Genomic DNA, 18,288 nt, shown 5'->3' with positions numbered 1-18,288 from the left:
TTCTCACAAAAATAATGTAAAAACTGAAACTATTGAACCCCCACACATGTATGACATTCATCCTACCCCCTTGCCATTCTGTTCCTAACCTTAAGATAGGTAGTCATCAAAAGTTGTTCATTTCTGCTTTAATTAGCCTGACATGGAACAGCCCATTTCCCTCTCTGATTCTTTCCTATAATCACTTAGCCCTCTTACATATAGCTCCCTGCCTTTGTCCTTTGTTGTATTTCTTTCTCCTTCTTTATGTTGAAACTTAAGTCTGTAAATATTGCTTTATTTTCATATGAATGATCATACTTCCATGAATTGCTTTAATATGAGAGCAGCTGATTATCAAATATATCTCTACAGGGTGCTTTCCTACAAGCAGAAACTTTGGGCTCCTGGAAATGATGCTGCACCAATCCCTCTCTCTTTCTTGTGCGGGCAAAACATTTTTCCCTGCTTCTTTCACAGAAAAGAGAACTTCAAAATGATATTTCATGGGGAGGTAAGAAATATATTGCTGATAATAACATACAGTGACAGCCTTGTGTGGCGCAGGGTGGTAGGAGACAGTACTGCAACCAAAACTCTCCCCATGACCCAAGTTCGATCCTAGGGGAAGCTGGATTCTTGAGTAGCCAGCTCAGGTTGACTCAGCCTTCCATCCTTCCGAGGTCGGTAAAATGAGTATCCAGCTTGCTGGGGAAGGTGACGACTGGGGAAGGCAATGTCAAACCACCCCACTATAGACTGTCAAGAAAACGTCACGAAAGTGCCATCCCCCCAAAGGGTCAGACGTGACTCAGTGCTTGCAAAGGGGACCTTTCACCTTTCACAATAACATACTTAGTGACTGACAGGAACTTCCATTTCTTTTTTTTTTACTTTTCAAGTATGTCCTACATTCAGGGGCCAGATTCTTAAACTATAGGCTTGCAGTCTGGTGACTTATGCATGTGACAAGTATTGTGTCCCTGCAAGTATGAATGGGGTTTCTGTATTGTAAAAGTGGAATATTGCTCTGTCTTTAAAACTGAAGAAAATCCATGTTAAATTCAGTACATATCAGCTATCTTTGCAATACGTGATTTCATTGGAATGCGCCTCTTTCCAAACTCTTTTGTGGATCTCTTTTTTGGTTCAGACTTCATTATTTGTTGGGGGGGAAAGAGAAAGTGAGGTTTGACATACATAGTGTGTGGAAATCTAAGGTCTCTGTGCTTGAAAAATTTCAAGACTTTTCTTAATTGTTAATTGAACAAAAGAAGATTGTTCCCTTCTCCCCAGTTGATGGTTGTTGTTTCACTGGCTGAATTCACTCAACATGGTAACAAATGTGGTTAGATATTTTTTGGCTTAATATATTGTATAGACCCAGCCCATAAGATTAATTTATGGCAGATTCTAGATAATTGGGTTACTTGGGTAAACCATAGCTAAATTAAGCATAGATGAACAAGTCATGCAGTACAGCCATATTGTCCATTTTCACCAAAAAGAGATACAAACCAGTTCACGTGCTCAAAGTTTTTCCCTGAGTCCTTTGTGCCTGCTCTGAGCCCCTAGATATTGAACATTCAAGATAGCCATTCTTGGGGGTGGCTGGTACAGTGATTGTGCCAAGTACAAAACCCTATTGCCATCTTGAATTTTACATTTTATATCTGGTATTTTAATATTTTTATTGGCATTTATGTATATTTATATTGTATTGATTTTATATTGCACTGTTTTATTGATTGCTATTTTATTATCTGTAAGCCGCCCAGAGTCATTGTGTACGAGGTGGACGGCAGAGAAATTTGATAAATAAATAATTAAAAAATAATTAAAAAAAAAAACATGCAGGGATTCTAGCTTCCAAGGCACTTAAAGTTCTTGAACAATCACATGAAATTTTGAAAGAAATAAAATATTCCCCTTGGCTCTTACTTTGCTGCTGCTTCTGGACAAAATATAACATTTGTACATGATCTGAATTAACAGGAAATATAGCAGGGTTACAGTACTGGAGATTTTTTTTTTTTTTTTTTTTTTTGATACAGGTATAGAGATGTGATGATGATGATGATGATGATGATGATGATGATCAGGTAGTTCTTCCTGATCATCCTTTTTAAAAAAACAACCTGGAGTCAACAGTGCCATTTAGTGGCTCACATGTCAAGCCTTTCTTTTGAAATCTGTTCTTCCAAACATGTGGAGCGAAAATGATAACTAATTCTAGCCACACTGACTGAACTTCCAATTTTTTCAGACAAAATTATTTCAATATTTCATCTTCTACTTTATTGCTAGATACAATTGTGACCTTCAACTAGCACTATTTTCCTGCCAATCTCCTTGTCTAAAGAGGTCAACAAAAGTCTCCTTGTTAAATGTCTGAAAGAACAGATTTATTGTACTGTGAAAACCTGGTGAAGCAAGATTCTCTTTCTTCTTATCCTGTTTGGCTGTGCATTGTCTCAGGAAGAGATCAGGGCAGCTATTGTGTTTGTTACTTGCTCTGAAAAATTACATGCATGAATTAAAGATGGGAAGATATATTTTGTACATAGGTGTTCACGCTAGAGAAGAATGACTTTGAGTTCAAGTGTAGGGATTTGTGTTTTGTTTTTTTTTGTTAATTAAGACAAACAGTACATGTTTAAGGCCTGGATGCTTCTTCCAAAGAGTTATTTAAGTCTTCCTTTCTAACCCATTTTATTTTTGAAAGCTTTTCTAATACTGAATAGGTTTGAGAAACTGGTGTTTTTATGTGCATGACTGTGTATGAAAGGAAAAAAGCAAAACAAACAAAATGCTTGAAACTGCATATTCATTTTTCAGAAATGGAAGTTCTATGACCATTTGGATTTCATGGGCCAAATAATAAATTGACCAAATTGCTAATACTGAATTTTTATAAAACAGAATATTCTTTGTATCTATGAGGTTAGAAACTACCCTTCTCTAAAGGAATCAAAGTCCAACTATTCTAGGACTTAAACTAAATGAACTTTTGCATAGCAATGGGATGGTTTTCACAACATTCACTTTATTTCCAATCTAATCTTTGCACTTCACTCACTATAGAGCTCTGGATATCATCTGGTGTCCTTCCTACAACCTTCTGAGCAAAATTTTAAGTGCTAGTTTCAATTTAGCCCTTTCTGATAAAAGATGTGGCCTATGGAATGACGGCTGCTTTTTTCATGGACTTCTCATGAATAACATGACCAATTAGTAACATTGTATTTCATTGTATTTAAAAATGTGAATGAAAGTGGTATCTCTGATTAAACCATGAGATCCAACAGAGACAATCCTCAGTGGCTGACTGGCATCTCATCAGTTTCTGTTCCACCACATAAAGAAAGGTATCTATATTAAAGATAAATTTAGAGGTTGTGGGCAAAGCTCTGTGCATATATAAACAATGGTATTTTGATCTTCCCCTCTTCAAACATTCTAGGAAGTATTTTTTGCTCACAGGATCAGTTTTATTGTGAGAAGTGAGAAGTGTATTGCTTGCAAGGGTGGCAACTGACACAGAAGAACAAGACAGCGGAGGCTTTTGTGCTTGTTACTATATACAGTGAAATTATTTACAGCAAGTACTTACAACACAGCCCCAGTGTTCACCCGGTGTCAGGTTTCCTCCTAAGCCTCTCTGCCAGAGACTATCCCCCTCTATCTCTCCTGCTTCCTCCCCCTTTCTCTTCATCTCCTTCCTCTGTTTCTGGGCTTGACCAGAGAGGAAAAAGAAAGGAATGGGCTGGAATTTACTGTAGTGTGCTCAGCATGGTTTGACCTCCTCCTGGAATTGCTCCGCCAAACATCTACTGCTTCTCCATTGGGGGAAGAACCACTGTCAGGGTCTTCTGCCCAGTCCTCCCCCAGAGACCAGAGCTTCTCCACTGACAGCTGGTCTCCTCCTTCCACTCTGGGGTTTGGGGTGAAGCCACCTACCTGCAACCAGTGAGATCCCTCCTTCCTGTTCTTGGGTCTTGGGTGGGGCTCTCATCTCTCTGGGTCTTCACTTCCATTCTTCCAAGGAAGCCACCCCTGGACCTTTCTTCTCTCCTCCTGATCAGGAACAGACAACTTCTTCACACACTTAACTTCTCTCTCCAACCTCTTTCTCCAGTCACTCCATGCATAGACCTTTTCCTCTCCTCTCCTTCTATTCTCTCCTCCTCTTTCTCTTTCTCCTCTCCTTCTCTCCTCTCCTTTTCTCTCTCTCCAATTTTTAGGTTAGATCAGCAGCATCTCCCCCAGCAGGGGCTCTAGTTCTCAACACCTATATAGCAGGCTGGAGCAATGGGACTGCTGTCTTGATGTCTCACACAACAGCCCTGGCTAGCAGCCAGGTCAGCTCATCAGCTCTCATGACAGCACAGATGCCCTTCAAAGTCAAATGTGAGCTTCTTTTCCCCCTTTTACTCACTCCAATAGCTGGCTCATGCCAGCAGAACACCAGCCATGCCAGGCCACTAAAACCCATACACCACACTAGGTAAGAGTACAAATCACTATTAACTAATGAACAAACTTCAAGTTCACTATGGATTAGTATTTCTTAACAAATCTCTTTTCACAGGGCTCTTTAAAATCCACAAGATATGCTTAATATAGCTTTGTAAATACCAGTTTTAGTGTTATTTAAAGTCAGTTTAGTTACGAATGCTAAAATAATACACAAATCAAGCCATGGCAGCCGCACAAACAAGGAAAGCTGTAGACTTGAAAGAAGCATTGACTGTGGGATTTTTTCAGGTCCAGAAATCCTTGAGCTTCTGACTCAGACAAGATTATAACAGGCCAACAGTATAGACTGTAAGGGGCTTCTGGCATCTATGCTTCATCCTCTCAGAACAGAAAGCCTTGTCACAGGCAAGGTATCTTTGGAGCTTAACACTTCCCATTCTCCCTTATCTGGTTCTGAGGCTGATGAAAGACCAAAATCTTGGATGGCAAATTTCCAAGAGAGTTGTGTTGCTACCTGTTGCTATGTCATAGTTCTCCCCTCTTTTGGTGTTGCCTCAGCTGGATTGATCATTAGCAATGCCCACCAGGTACTTCAAATGTCCCCTGTTACCAAGACCAATCAGTTGTCCAATAAACCTAGTTCCACTTCCAGCAAGAATCCTGGTCATTTCTTGATTCCAACTTTTCCCCTTGTGTGAATAAGGCTGGCCACACATGAATAGTGGCTGTCACAATATGCCATGGCCTCACTTACCCACCCAATTTGAGCACTTGACACAGCACCTCCAACATCACTGTGACCATGGACTGAGGCACTTGTGAGACAACCCCCACACCACCCAGCAGATCCCAAAATATGTACATGGAGTCATAATCAACCATAGAACCTTCAATCTTTCAGGATCAAAATTCTAAAAACAAACATTCTTCTTTGTACACACTCTAGCCTGTCTCTTAATTCCCTAGATCTACCCCAACAAACAACCTTAAACGTATCTGCAGCCTTCTGATACCCAATCCCCATGAAAAATCCATAACTAACATAAACAGCAACACATCATAATGCCATTTGGGAAAAAAAAAAAATCTATGCCAAAATCTTCATTTCGCATTCCTTTCAACATATTTTTGCTTATGTTTTAGTCTTTCCTCCACTAAAGATCAAAAAAACCAAAATATTGTATTCCCAAAATATTTTTTTTTCCAATCTTGCCAGATGAATTAGCAGAACCAAAAGAGATTTCATTGTGGCTATATGCTTCCCTCTTTGTATTTAATATTTTTTTCATAACTATTATTTCTTAATATGTGGAATAGCATCACTACAGAACATGTAAACAAGTAAAAGAGAGTCTCTCTCTTTCAAATAAAAGTGGATTAATCCCTGTTTAGAAGAACAGATTGCATTTAATAGCAAGTCTGTCTAGTCAGTCTTGAGCAAACCATAGCTGGCAATTGTTCAGTTTCAGGAGGTGAGGTAAACATATGGCAAATTGTTGTGAGGTCATTAGTGTGAATTTGGATCTATTATTATACCCGCTTTGCAGTCAGCAGTATGTAGAAGTAGAATATTATTATTTGTAAATGCTAGATCAAATGACTCTCCAAGGCTTATGGGGGCAATGAAGGATAACAAGTACATGTATAAGGAATGCTTATGATGAGAAGTGTATTGGTTATAAAAGTGAATTATGTGTACTTTTGTATGCAGATCATACTGTGATGTTGACTGAGTAATTTGTGGCAAATCATAGATAGATTGTATCATGCAACAAGGAAGATGGACCTGAAAATTAATGTATTGAAGTCCATAATAACTATGTTTAACAGGGAAAATTAACAATTGCAAATTATACATCAATGACAAAAAACTAGAGAACGCAGATGAATCTGTGTGTCTTGGTGGATTGTTTACTAAATATGGGAACATTTTAAGATATGCAAATGCTGGTGGGAATGTCATGAGCAATATGTGATCTGTTGCAAGGAATTAATTATTGTCAAATCTCAGTGTATCAGAACATGCTGGAAGTGAGAGTTGGGTATGTCAGAAGAAACATAAGTCAAAAGCAGGAGTAATAGAGCACTTAAGAGGTGTATAATAAAGCAAGAAGAGGTCAAGAATGAATGGCTTCTGAATGAATGTGAATTAAATACAAAACTGAGTAACCAATGTGAAATAGATATACATGTTGAGGTGGTTTTGACAGAGAGAATTGAGTCACAAAAAAACTACATCAAGAAATTATAAATGAATTGAGGGGAAGACTTAGAAGGTTGGATACAACGAGAAGTTTAAAGAACAAATCACCCTATTCGAAGAGGATATGGTTGAAGCAAAGATGCTTAGCGAGGAACAACAAGTGTGGAGCAATACAGTGTGAATATTGTTGGTGTAAACTAGATTTCCTTTTCCTTTTCTTTAGTTTCTTTGACCTATTATTCGTTGTTTCCTATTTGCACATTGCATAACATTGCTGACCTTGAAAGGGAGTAGTATGGTGGGTAGGTATGAATACATTGATATACTTTTTCTTACCAACAATAGCTGCTCCGCTTTATTCATCATTTCCCTTAAGCATCTGATTAAAGAATGTCACTTCTTCAGAATTTGAAACTCATGTTCCAACGTAACCACTCCTACATCTCAAATGTAAGGTGTGCTTTTATAGTGCGGACTGGGGATTTCTAAATTCTTCCTACTATAGTTTTCAAAAACCATATTAAAGCCATTGTGCTGATATTTGACTTCTCCATTCAGTCTTCATATGTCCATGAATAAATATTCATGTTCCTTGGAAAAGCTATTCTTAGATATGCCAGGTGAAGCTTTCCCCCCCCCCCCCAGTTTTGTTTAGAGAATTAATTTAGAGGTCATATATACAGTGTTGCTGTTTTTTTTTTTTCTTTTTTCACTGATGTATAGCACCATCTCATTTTCCGACATGATTCTCTTACAATTTTTCTCCTCTAAATTTTAACTTTTCTGCTGTCTTAAGTGGTTCTGCTCATTAATTCCTGCTTTTCTTGATATCCTTCTTCTGCTTATCCTGTGGGTTTCTGATTGGCCAGTATTGGAAACAACTAGGAAATCTTGTTGGCAGATGCTGGGAAAGCCTTTAGCTCAGGAGAGGTCAAAAAAGTCACACACCAAGCATTTCTATAAAAATAATTTATTTACAGAAAGCAAAACAAAAGCAAAACATATTTTAAAGGACTTAGCTCTCTTTGGAGCAAGCCTTGCTCAGCTACATTGCCGGCAGAGAGAAAAAGAGGAAGTAAGAACAAGTCCGGGCAGGTTTCCTCCCCCCAGGCAATTTTCATGAAGCACTGAGAGGAGACAATCTAATACAACCCCTTCACCTGGCCAAAATGATGAGGTACAATAGCAGTCTTAATCGTTAGTAGGAAAACCTCAACAAATCTTTCCTGATTGTTCTTTTGTTCTTTTGTTGGCTTTCTCCATCAGGATTGTTTCAAAGTCCACTGCTTTTCCTTCAAATCCCTTCTTTCAGGAAGGACTATAAGATCATGTACATATTATGATTAGGATGATTATGTCTGGTCTGTCTCTTATACAGTAATGGGAATCTGCCAAACACCTGTCATGTTACAACAAAGTACATGGCAGTGCCCAAATCAGTGGGATGTAGTAACCTGATTAGTTACATTGCTGAGGTTGCATTTTTGAGTCCCAAGGGAAATTCTACATCCATTACTTGTTGTTGTTTATTCATTTAGTCGCTTCCGACTCTTCGTGACTTCATGGACCAGCCCACGCCAGAGCTTCCTGTCGGTTGTCAACACCCCCAGCTCCCCCAGGGACGAGTCCGTCACCTCTAGAATATCATCCATCCATCTTGCCCTTGGTCGGCCCCTCTTCCTTTTGCCTTCCACTCTCCCTAGCATCAGCATCTTCTCCAGGGTGTCCTGTCTTCTCATTACTTAATCTGCTGCAAATGGTTGAAAATAAGGAAAATTCAGAAATCTATTTGAGTAACAGTCAGAAATTAGATAATTAAGCCACCATTTCTTCAAAGCACTCAGTTCGCAAGTTACAGTATTAAGCTCTCAGTCTTTCTCTGTGATTATAATTTGCCATATACAAAACATACTTTAAGAAAGTGCACTACACATTTTTGCTCTGCCATTTCTAAAAATGTTCATCACAGTGGGAGCACCTTACTAGGTCAGAGTGATTTGTCATTCTGCTCACCTTCTTGAGCTCTGACAGAACAGATGGAAAAGTTGGTGGGCTAATTAATCTGTTTTCTCTGACTTAGATTTGTGGTGGAAAGGAAAAGGAAATCCATCATCTCCAATGAACAGCTCCACACTCATTTGCAATATGGCAAATTAATATAAACCTTATCCCAGTGCAAATAAGTAAATTTATATAAAGGACAATGAAGAGGCAAGGAGAATATAAATCAATATTTATTATATGATTATATAGAGAGAGTAATATCATATTGTCTATCAGCTGAAGTTATTGTTCCCAAGAAGACTGGCTCTTATAGCTACAGGTGACCAGTGCTGGCTATGCTTGGGTGGAGACTAGGACTTCCCTGCATTTAATCCCAGTTTAACAACTTCTGTGATAGTCCAACTTGAGTGTTATAAGCTTTGTCTCCAAGCTATGTTAGCTTCTTTGGAAATATTAACTCCTTGTCTGGTTCTGATAAACAGTTTCTACCTTTTCCTTTAAACTTGAGCCACCAGTAAGAGTCTCTGGCTTTTCTTGAACTTGGGACCATTGTTTATTTATTTTTCTTTTACTTCAAGTGTGAGTTCTTTTGCAAAATTGTGGCTTCAGATTGTTATCCCTGCAGATCAGGAAGTAGATGTGCATAACATAAGGACACAGGCAGTGGTGGGCTGGTATATGTTTAAGAACCAGCTCTGTCAGCTCCATTGCTGCTGCTGCATCACTAGCCATGGGACAGCTGATCGGCATATGAGGTGCACTTGCAAAATTCCCAAAAATTTAACAGTGGGGTCTTGTGAGCTGGAACAAGCCTGCTTCAGCACACCACTGGACACAGGCCACATGTGAAAGCTTTGGATGTAGTCCCAGGGTCCTTTAAGCTTAATGATAACATTTATGGTGACAGAAAATGGAACTTGTTAAATGTATGACTGGAGGATATGTACATTGATTTTATTTAAATGTAAATGTAAACAGAACAAATCAAATTTAGTTCTTGTTCTGGACTCCTGCACTATTTTGTATCCCAAGTCACCAAAAATACAAGTGTATCCCTTAGGCCTAGAAGATGTGACAACTAACATAGATGGCATGACATTATGACTGAAATGAGTGGGAATGGCCAGCCATTACTCTTATTTTCAAATAGTCTAGCCTTTTTTCTTCCTGCCTTACTTTACTTTCCTATCCTGTTTGACATAGTAGGTTTGTAAGGGCTGCAAATAAGTACAGGATTAAAAAAGAGGATTATGGATGACAATGATAATGAGGATAATGATTTACTGTTGTTCTTAAAAATGTAGTGCATTTGGAATGAAGTTCTCTCAAAGGCTGTTCTAGTATTCTCCATCTCTTTCAGCAGGAAACCATGGAGGATTTGAATTCAACAGAATGAAAGTAGGCAAGAATGTTAGGTTTAGTTTATGGTGAAGATGAGGCATATTAACTAATATTTGGAGGCCACGGACGTAGGGGTTAATGTACCACTCTTTCAAATGCTGGTAGAACAGTGGAATAGTAAAGCAGATAGACTGTATGCAAAACATCTATCTAGTCATTATCATAGAGATGCTTCATTTTTGCACGTCTGTTTTATGTATGCATTTGTATTTAAAAAAAAAAAATGAAGGGTTGCTTCTCTTCCAGATGTTTGGGTTTTTAATTGTGTTTGAGGGCTGATTTTATTGTATGCCACCTGGAGTCTGCTATAGAATTGGGCAGCCTTATAAATGTAATAAAATAAATAATAACAGACTCTCACTTCATGAATTGTACTTCATTAGAAAAACCAACAGGTGTTGAAGCAGTACAGTTATATCATTAAAGAAATCTCTGAAAGACAAAGAACTAATCATATTGCTCCTTTTTTAAACAGGCAAAACTGAACCTGTGGAAATAAATTAATGTTATGCATTTATAGCTGGAGATTTTAGGGCAGAATCATAGGAAGTGAAGATATACTGTTAATATAACCCCTTGTTTCTTGGGTGGCCATCACCCAGAAATAGCATACGGCTTCCTTGAGGCAATTAGGCAATCACAAGAGCCCCATCCGATTTGGTGACATGGCTATTAGTCTTGAAAGCTAATGCTATCTGCAGAATCAAATGTAGCATGGCTTAAATACTGGCTATTAGGGAGGAGCAGCAGGGGTGGGCTATCATCAGCTAGTCTTGATTGTGAGTTTCCACAACTCATTTGTCCACCTACTATGTGACAGAGAATGTCAAATGGATCTAATCACTAGGAAACTTTTTCTGCTAAACGATCTCTTTCCACCCATTATTGGTCACTTAAATGCGCATGTTCCCAATGCTGCTTTTTTAAAAAAATGGGAAGTTGTTAAATGGTTTTCCTTTATGTTGCCTGGACGCTCATCACCATAATATAAATGAGAGTCAGTAAACCCATTTTCCATGTGGCTCCATGAATTTTCCCATTGCTCAGATGATGAGCCTGTGATTGGGTAACCAGAGCAATTCATTCTTGGAAGCAGAAATAGTGATCTTGATCATGGTCACTGATAGACATACCTATCATTGTAATCCCAAGGAAGCACTGTTTCTTGTTACTATTAGCAGTAGGAAAGCTGGGATTTTGTTTCCATGTGTGTGAAAGGCTGAAGATCTGAATCATTGCTGGTATGCCCCACCCTCCCATATTTCACAATCACCATTGTACACTGCACACAATGTTGCCCTTCAATGTAATCAATATCGCCCACCCATTTAATGAGTGTCCTGGTAAGACTGCAATTCTACATAGAAAAAAAAATGACTTTTGGGTAGACAATTGTGCTTGGGTATATTTTTGCTTATGTCTTGAAAATATATTAGAGCAATCTTCCTCAACCGACATCCATAATTCCCTATTACCATGAATTAATATATTCTGAAAGTTTCTGCTTGGGTCAGGAGAGTGCACAAGAATTGTAGGATGGGGAAATTTAATTACTGAATAGCATCATTTGATAGCCTTTCAGTTAATGCACAGATATTCTTCTGAAACCTGAATTATTTCAAATGAATTTCAGCTGTGTGTATTTTTAAAAATGTAACCATCACTAATTAGCACAACAAATATGGTTTATTTTACTATGAATCTGAAAAAGTGCAATGGCTTTTGTAGACATGACTCAATGATAAGTTCCAAGAAATTCACCCAAATATAGGTAAATGTTAATTGGAATAAGCACATATGTTCTCTTATGCTTGCAAAAGGAAGCACTATGAAAGAGGAAAGCTGTTGTGTGCAGAATTTTTAGCTGACTGACATATATACAGTTCATATGGAAGGCTAGAAGGGAAAGAAAAGGAGGCAGCAATGCTAAAGTAATCAGCATGTTGTTATCCATACTTTTCCAGCATGCTACATGAACAGAAAAATGATGAAAGGCAGATGAAAAATATGAATATATTTCCTGTTCCCCTGCATTGGAGACCTTACACTAGACCTTGCCCCTTGCCTTTTCATAAGTTTCTCAATCAGTTCCTTTCCCATTTTGAGATGTTTCATGTTGAATTTATCTAGTGGAAGGAGAAATTAAGTGTGAGCTGGAAGGCATGACAATTAAGTGGATACATAATGACTTGAAAATCACAGTCAGAGAGTGCTTATCAACAGTTCAGAATCACACTGGAGTTCCTGTATCAAGTGCCACAAGGTTCAGTCCTACCTTTGTATTCTTCAGCATTTTTATTACTGACTTGGAAGAAGAAGTGAATGGAATGTATACTAGCTTTTAAATAAGAGAAAACAGAGGTGAACAGCTCATACCTTAGAAGATTGAAATATAGTTCAAAACTGTCTTGATTATTTAGAGGCATAGCCAGAAAATAACATAATGAATTTTAATAAATGCAAAATGATATTTTGAGGACATAGAAATCAACTGTACAGGTAAATAATGGGTGACAGTATTTGTGAAGAGGGAAAAAATCTTGGAGTACTAATTGAATGTGAGTCAGTAATGTGATTTGCTTCCAAAAAAGCCAAATGCAGTTCTGGTTACCAAACTTGGATTCAGACAAAATAAAACAGATTCGGGGGGGGGGGGGAACCAGGATGATCACAGAAGAAGAAACTAAGTCCGATGTAGAGTGATTAAAGAAATTGGAGATGATTAGTGTTTAGAAGAGAAGAGATAAAATGTGATCGCATTTTTTCAAGTCCCTGAAAAGATATCACATCAAAGAAAGAATTATTTTGTTCCATAGTTCAGGACAGAACAATGGATTTATGTTGGAAGGTCAAGATCTGTTCCTTATCATTGCAGACTTCAAGGTATGAAATAGTGGATTTAAGTTGCCAGAGGATAGATTATGATGGAATACTAGGGGGAAACATATTCCTACAGTAAGAGCAGTTTAACAGTAGATCTAATTACCCAAAGTGATGGTGGTCTCCTCTTTAATGGATATGTTCAGGCAAAGGCTACACAGCTATCACCAGGAGTTATTTAATTGGATTCTTGCACTGAATAGGAGATTAAACTCAATGGCCTAAATTATATTTCATACACATATACATACAAGGTATACCAAAGGTCAAGCCCCATAGGCCAATAGATAATCTAGAGATTATCACATTGGAATTTACAAACATCAGAGAAAATGTTACTGTACTTAGGAAGGTTTAAAAGTCATGTGTCAAATGAATAAAGAAATGTTTAGAAGAAAATGGGAACCAGTTTAAACATTTAATGCAATTTTGCATAATAAATTGTCTATAGGGCTTGACTTATGGTATACCCTGTGTCTGTGTGTCTGTGTCTGTGTGTGTCTGTGTAGGTATAAATGAAATTCTCTAGCAACAATGAGGTCAAAGTTTAACAGACCACCATTTAGCAGACTGCAGATACAATAGGCCAGGTTACTGACTAGACATCTCTCTGAAATAATGGTCAAGTCCACCGTATTTGTTCAGGTAAAGCAGCTGAATTCACATATACAAGATGACAATGATGATTTTAACACATTCATAGTGATTTATGTCATTTGCATAATGATGCCTATCACTGAAAATAATGTAGTTTGTATCATTTGTGCAATGACTTAGATTGCTGCAAAAATATTCACAAGAATAATTAGATTTAGCACTTCAGTCATATTGCAGACAATGTCCAGGATCAGAGTAAAGACCTACGTAACTAGTTGTTTTCCACTGAGTGGTATTTAAAACATAATGCCTCTTATCCTGGAGAAAGTTCTGATCCAGTGACAATTGTCAATCCAGTTTGTCTAACCAGTCCAATCAGATTCCACGATTCAATGAATTGAAGGAAGTTGATTTGATTAAGATATTCAATCAAATCACCTTCAGGTCCAAATTGAAGCTTCCCAAAGCCTTCTCAAACAGCAATTCAGAGACATGAACCTTATCTTCAGGGAACAGGACTAATTCTGTGCAGAACGGGCTGTGCAGTGCTTCCTAGTCTTAATATGCTAACAGTGTCTCATCTAATCTGGATTGGACTTCACTTAACTCAGTACCACATCAAGAACAATTGGCTTTAAAACCAGAAATCCTCTGCAATATTTACAGTTGTTCCAGGAGAGGTTTGGAGAGGTTCCATGGGCAGTCAAGTATTTTCAGGTTCTGGAATAGTCACACATTTATATATGAACTAGCGAACCATCTTCTGCAATTATTTGGACATCAATTTTATGGAGTAGGTTTGTTGTGTTTAGTTTGTGGCCTGGCTTTGTTCCTGAGCACTGGGTAATTTTTTCTCCTCCCCCATCTCTGACCCACCTTGGTTTCACCATGAGTCCTACCTAGGTATCAGCCCTGACAAATCCATGACTAATTCAATGGGGGGAAAAAGGCAGATCTAACTCACTGGCAAACTTTGTATTACTTTTGTGAACTGAGCTAGAAGCATCAATACTCCACAGGGGGGACAAGCTACATGCCGTGCACCAAAATGGCAAAGTACAATTATTTTGTTTCTTCATCAGTCATTAATAAATTCTTTTAAGCCATTGTTTAAGCAAATCCTCTTGTTGGAACAGTTGGAGGATAGAGGAATTGTTTTGAAATTTAAAGATCTAAAGATTAATTGCTCTAGTGACCAGACAAATTAGATGGTGATACTCAGCTCTCCCTGAAGGTTCATGCCTGAATGAAGCAAGGCATTTTTAGTTTTGAAATATTGAGCATGATGCCACATAAGAGCACTGGAGATTATATAAAGTAGGAAAAATAGGAGAATCTTTTTATTAAATGTTCTTCACCTAACCACATTCCCATATGAAAGGATGAGAGACTAGCAATAATCATCACACTTTTTATTAAAAAGCATTGAGAATGGCAAATGATGATTCAGAGCTCATTCCATGTTGGTGCCCACCAATAAACAATGGGACATAAATAGTAGATTTCTAACTTTGGTGTCAAATATCTTGTGATTCTGCTGCTTCTTATTTGCTGGAATGATAGTAATGCAAACCTTGTTGTGACATGTGCTGATTCTGTCTCCAGAGTCCTTGTACATGTTAGTATCATGGTCTCAGTCAGACATGCTCCACTTGAGTCTCCAGGGAGACATATCCCCCCAGACCTTTGGTACAGTCCCCAGAGACCTCTTAAATATTACTAGTTTGAATAATTATAATGAAAAAGGTCACTGTAGAATATTAATGTGAAGTTTGTTTACTTCTAATTCATTGTAAGGGAAAATAAATCCCATGAAGTTTCTTTTCTGGACTCCAGCAACTACTTGACATGCCATTAAAAGGTCCAGTGTGGATCTTAGATTGGGAAAAACAAAACAAAACAAAACAAAACAAAACAAAACAAAACAAAACAAAACAAAACAAAACAAAACATGGCTTGAAATTTTCAACCTTCCTATGCAGAGAAGCAAGAAACTATCTGAATTTGCAAAAGAAGAATCTTTTCTATGATGAAAAACTGTAATATAGTATTCTGGTCATATGGAGGTTTCTATATAAACAATACAAAAGGGTACATTTGTACATACACACACACGTTTGTACACACACATAAATATACACACACATATATGCAGAAACATATAAATACATATGTATATATATAGTGTGTGTGTGTGCTGTATGTGTGTGTATCTATATATAGATACACACATATAGGTAAAGGTAAAGGTTTCCCTTAACATTAAGTCCAGTCGTGTCCGACTCTAGGGGGCGGTGCTCATCTCCGCTTCAAAGCTGAAGAGCCGGCGTTTGTCCGTAGACACTTCCATGGTCATGTGGTCGGCATGACTAAACTGAATGCCGTTACCTGCCTGCTGAAGCGGTACCTATTAATCTACTCACATTTGCATGTTTTCGAAGGTTGGCAGGAGCTGGGACTAGCAATGGGAGCTCACCCCGTCGCACGGATTCGAACCGCCGACCTTCCGATTGGCAAGCTCAGCAGCTCAGCGGTTTAACCCGCAGTGCCACCACATCCCCTTCACACACACACACACACACACACACACACACATGTGTGTTTGTGTATGTGCATGAAACATGAGTCCCTCTCGCTCTCTCTATATATACATACATGAAACATAAGTCCCTCTCTCTCTATATATATATATATATGAAACATGAGTCTCTCTCTCTCTCTCTCTCGCTCTCTATATATATGAAACATGAGTCTCTCTCTCTCTCTATGAAACATGAATCTCTCTCTCTCTCCCTCTCTCTCTCTCTCTCTCTCTACATATATATATATATATATATATATATATATATATATATATATATATAAAACATGAGTCTAAGTCTCCTCCAAACATCCCTTTTCAACATAAAGTCCCATGCCCATCATTATGCATGCTTCTGTTCTCTATTCAAGCATAACATCTGAACTGGGATTCTGCCTCAATCCTTCATCTTAAACCTCAAAACTAGCTGTTTACCTTTGTCATAAGTCTAGCAACACAGAGCATTAATTCACCAACTGACTTTCAAGCAGAAGAGGAGGAAAGTTGGCTGAAACAGCAAGACAACAAAAAGTTGTCTTGAACCACACACAGATCACCAGCCTCCTAAAGTAGGTGACTCCAAGTAATTGTGTTATGGGGAATTAGGGAGATTTTAAGAGGTAATGATCCTTTAAAAACCTCAACAGCTCCCCCAAAGTTGAGCCTTGTCCTCTCTAGTTCTGGCATGTGGTCCTCAACTTACCATGCAAAGCCTATTGTGTCTATTGAATCTAATTCTGCAGTTTAACTTGGGAAGCAGTCTTCAGGGCAAGCTCTTCAGCTTCAGACTTGAGAACCAGTGGTGGTGGAGTTGGGGAATGGAGGATTTATGTGGCTTAGTGGAAGATTATCAGACGGCATAAATATGGCAAGCCACCTTAGGTTTGAGGATTGAAGCAGCTCTATTCACAATGATTCCATCTTAATCTAAATTGTCATGCACAGACTTGCTGAAGATATTAGTTCAATCAATCAATTTATTTGCAGCCAACAGGCCCAAACAATCAAGTTACAAATATAATCTAAAATTTGGCATCGAACAGTTTAACAAGTACAATATTTAATAAATATTACATAATGCACTTAAAACCCCAACTCACTGATGTGTTAGTAAAAACCATGTTTTATAGCCATAGTTAAAAATCTGTTGCCTCTGTAATTTTAGGATTTTCATCTGCAAGTAAAATTTTAACATACTTAGAAGTATTTCTTCTTAGTTTTGATGTTAAAATAGGCCAAATAACTTCCTGCTGAAGACTCTTATAAAATTCACAGTACAATAAAATATGATCCACCATTTCAATATCAATACCATAAAAGGCCAAAATCTTTGAGAGATGGGGACTTTTTGAAATCTACCATATAGCATATTAGATGGCAACACATTTAAACTGGCTTTTGAAAAGACTTTTATGTATTTACTTAAATATAAACTATTCATATATTTAGGGGGCTGTTAAAACAAAGTGTTCCTCAAGGTATCTGTAATTAATTCCAAAAGTTACAGGTAAACATGAAAATTAGGCTTTAACCATTAATTCCTATACTGAATTATCCCATAATCTTCATTTAATACAATGATGTCATACCACTGGAAAATAAATAATCAGGATCAATGCCAATCGAACTAATCTTTTGTGTCACATGTTTAAACCACATATCTACAAAAGATTCATTTGGGATTTCCTGAAGCAATCCTTCCTTGTTTTTAAAACTGTATATTTGCAACCAAAACTTAATAGTGCTTAGCCAAGCCTTTGTTTTCAAAAGGCATTGCCCAGTATCCAGGAGAAGAGCAGAATTTTGTAACATAACTTGGAACACTTAAAAGAGATCTTAAAAGTTTCACCTGCAGTTGGGCTATGTTATTATTGGCAAATGTAATCCAAATCAGAGCTCCATATAAAATTTGAGATGCAATGTTTGCATTAAAAACCTGTATTGTTGCAGGAATAAATCTCTCTCCTTTTGAATAAAAATATTGAAGCAAGGCCATCATAGTAGATTTTGCTTTCAGAAGTATTGCCTTGCAATGATGTTGGAAGGATAAAGCATGATTAAATAAAATGCCCAAATATCAAAAATTCTCTATTTGTGATCTTGAATTTTCCAGAGGTACTTTTTAGCTTTTTTTCCCCCAAAATCAAAATTTTAGTTTTAGCAT

This window comes from Candoia aspera, chromosome 3, assembly GCF_035149785.1.
Source record: "Candoia aspera isolate rCanAsp1 chromosome 3, rCanAsp1.hap2, whole genome shotgun sequence".
Taxonomy (NCBI): domain Eukaryota; kingdom Metazoa; phylum Chordata; class Lepidosauria; order Squamata; family Boidae; genus Candoia; species Candoia aspera.
This window is presented reverse-complemented; position numbering follows the sequence as displayed.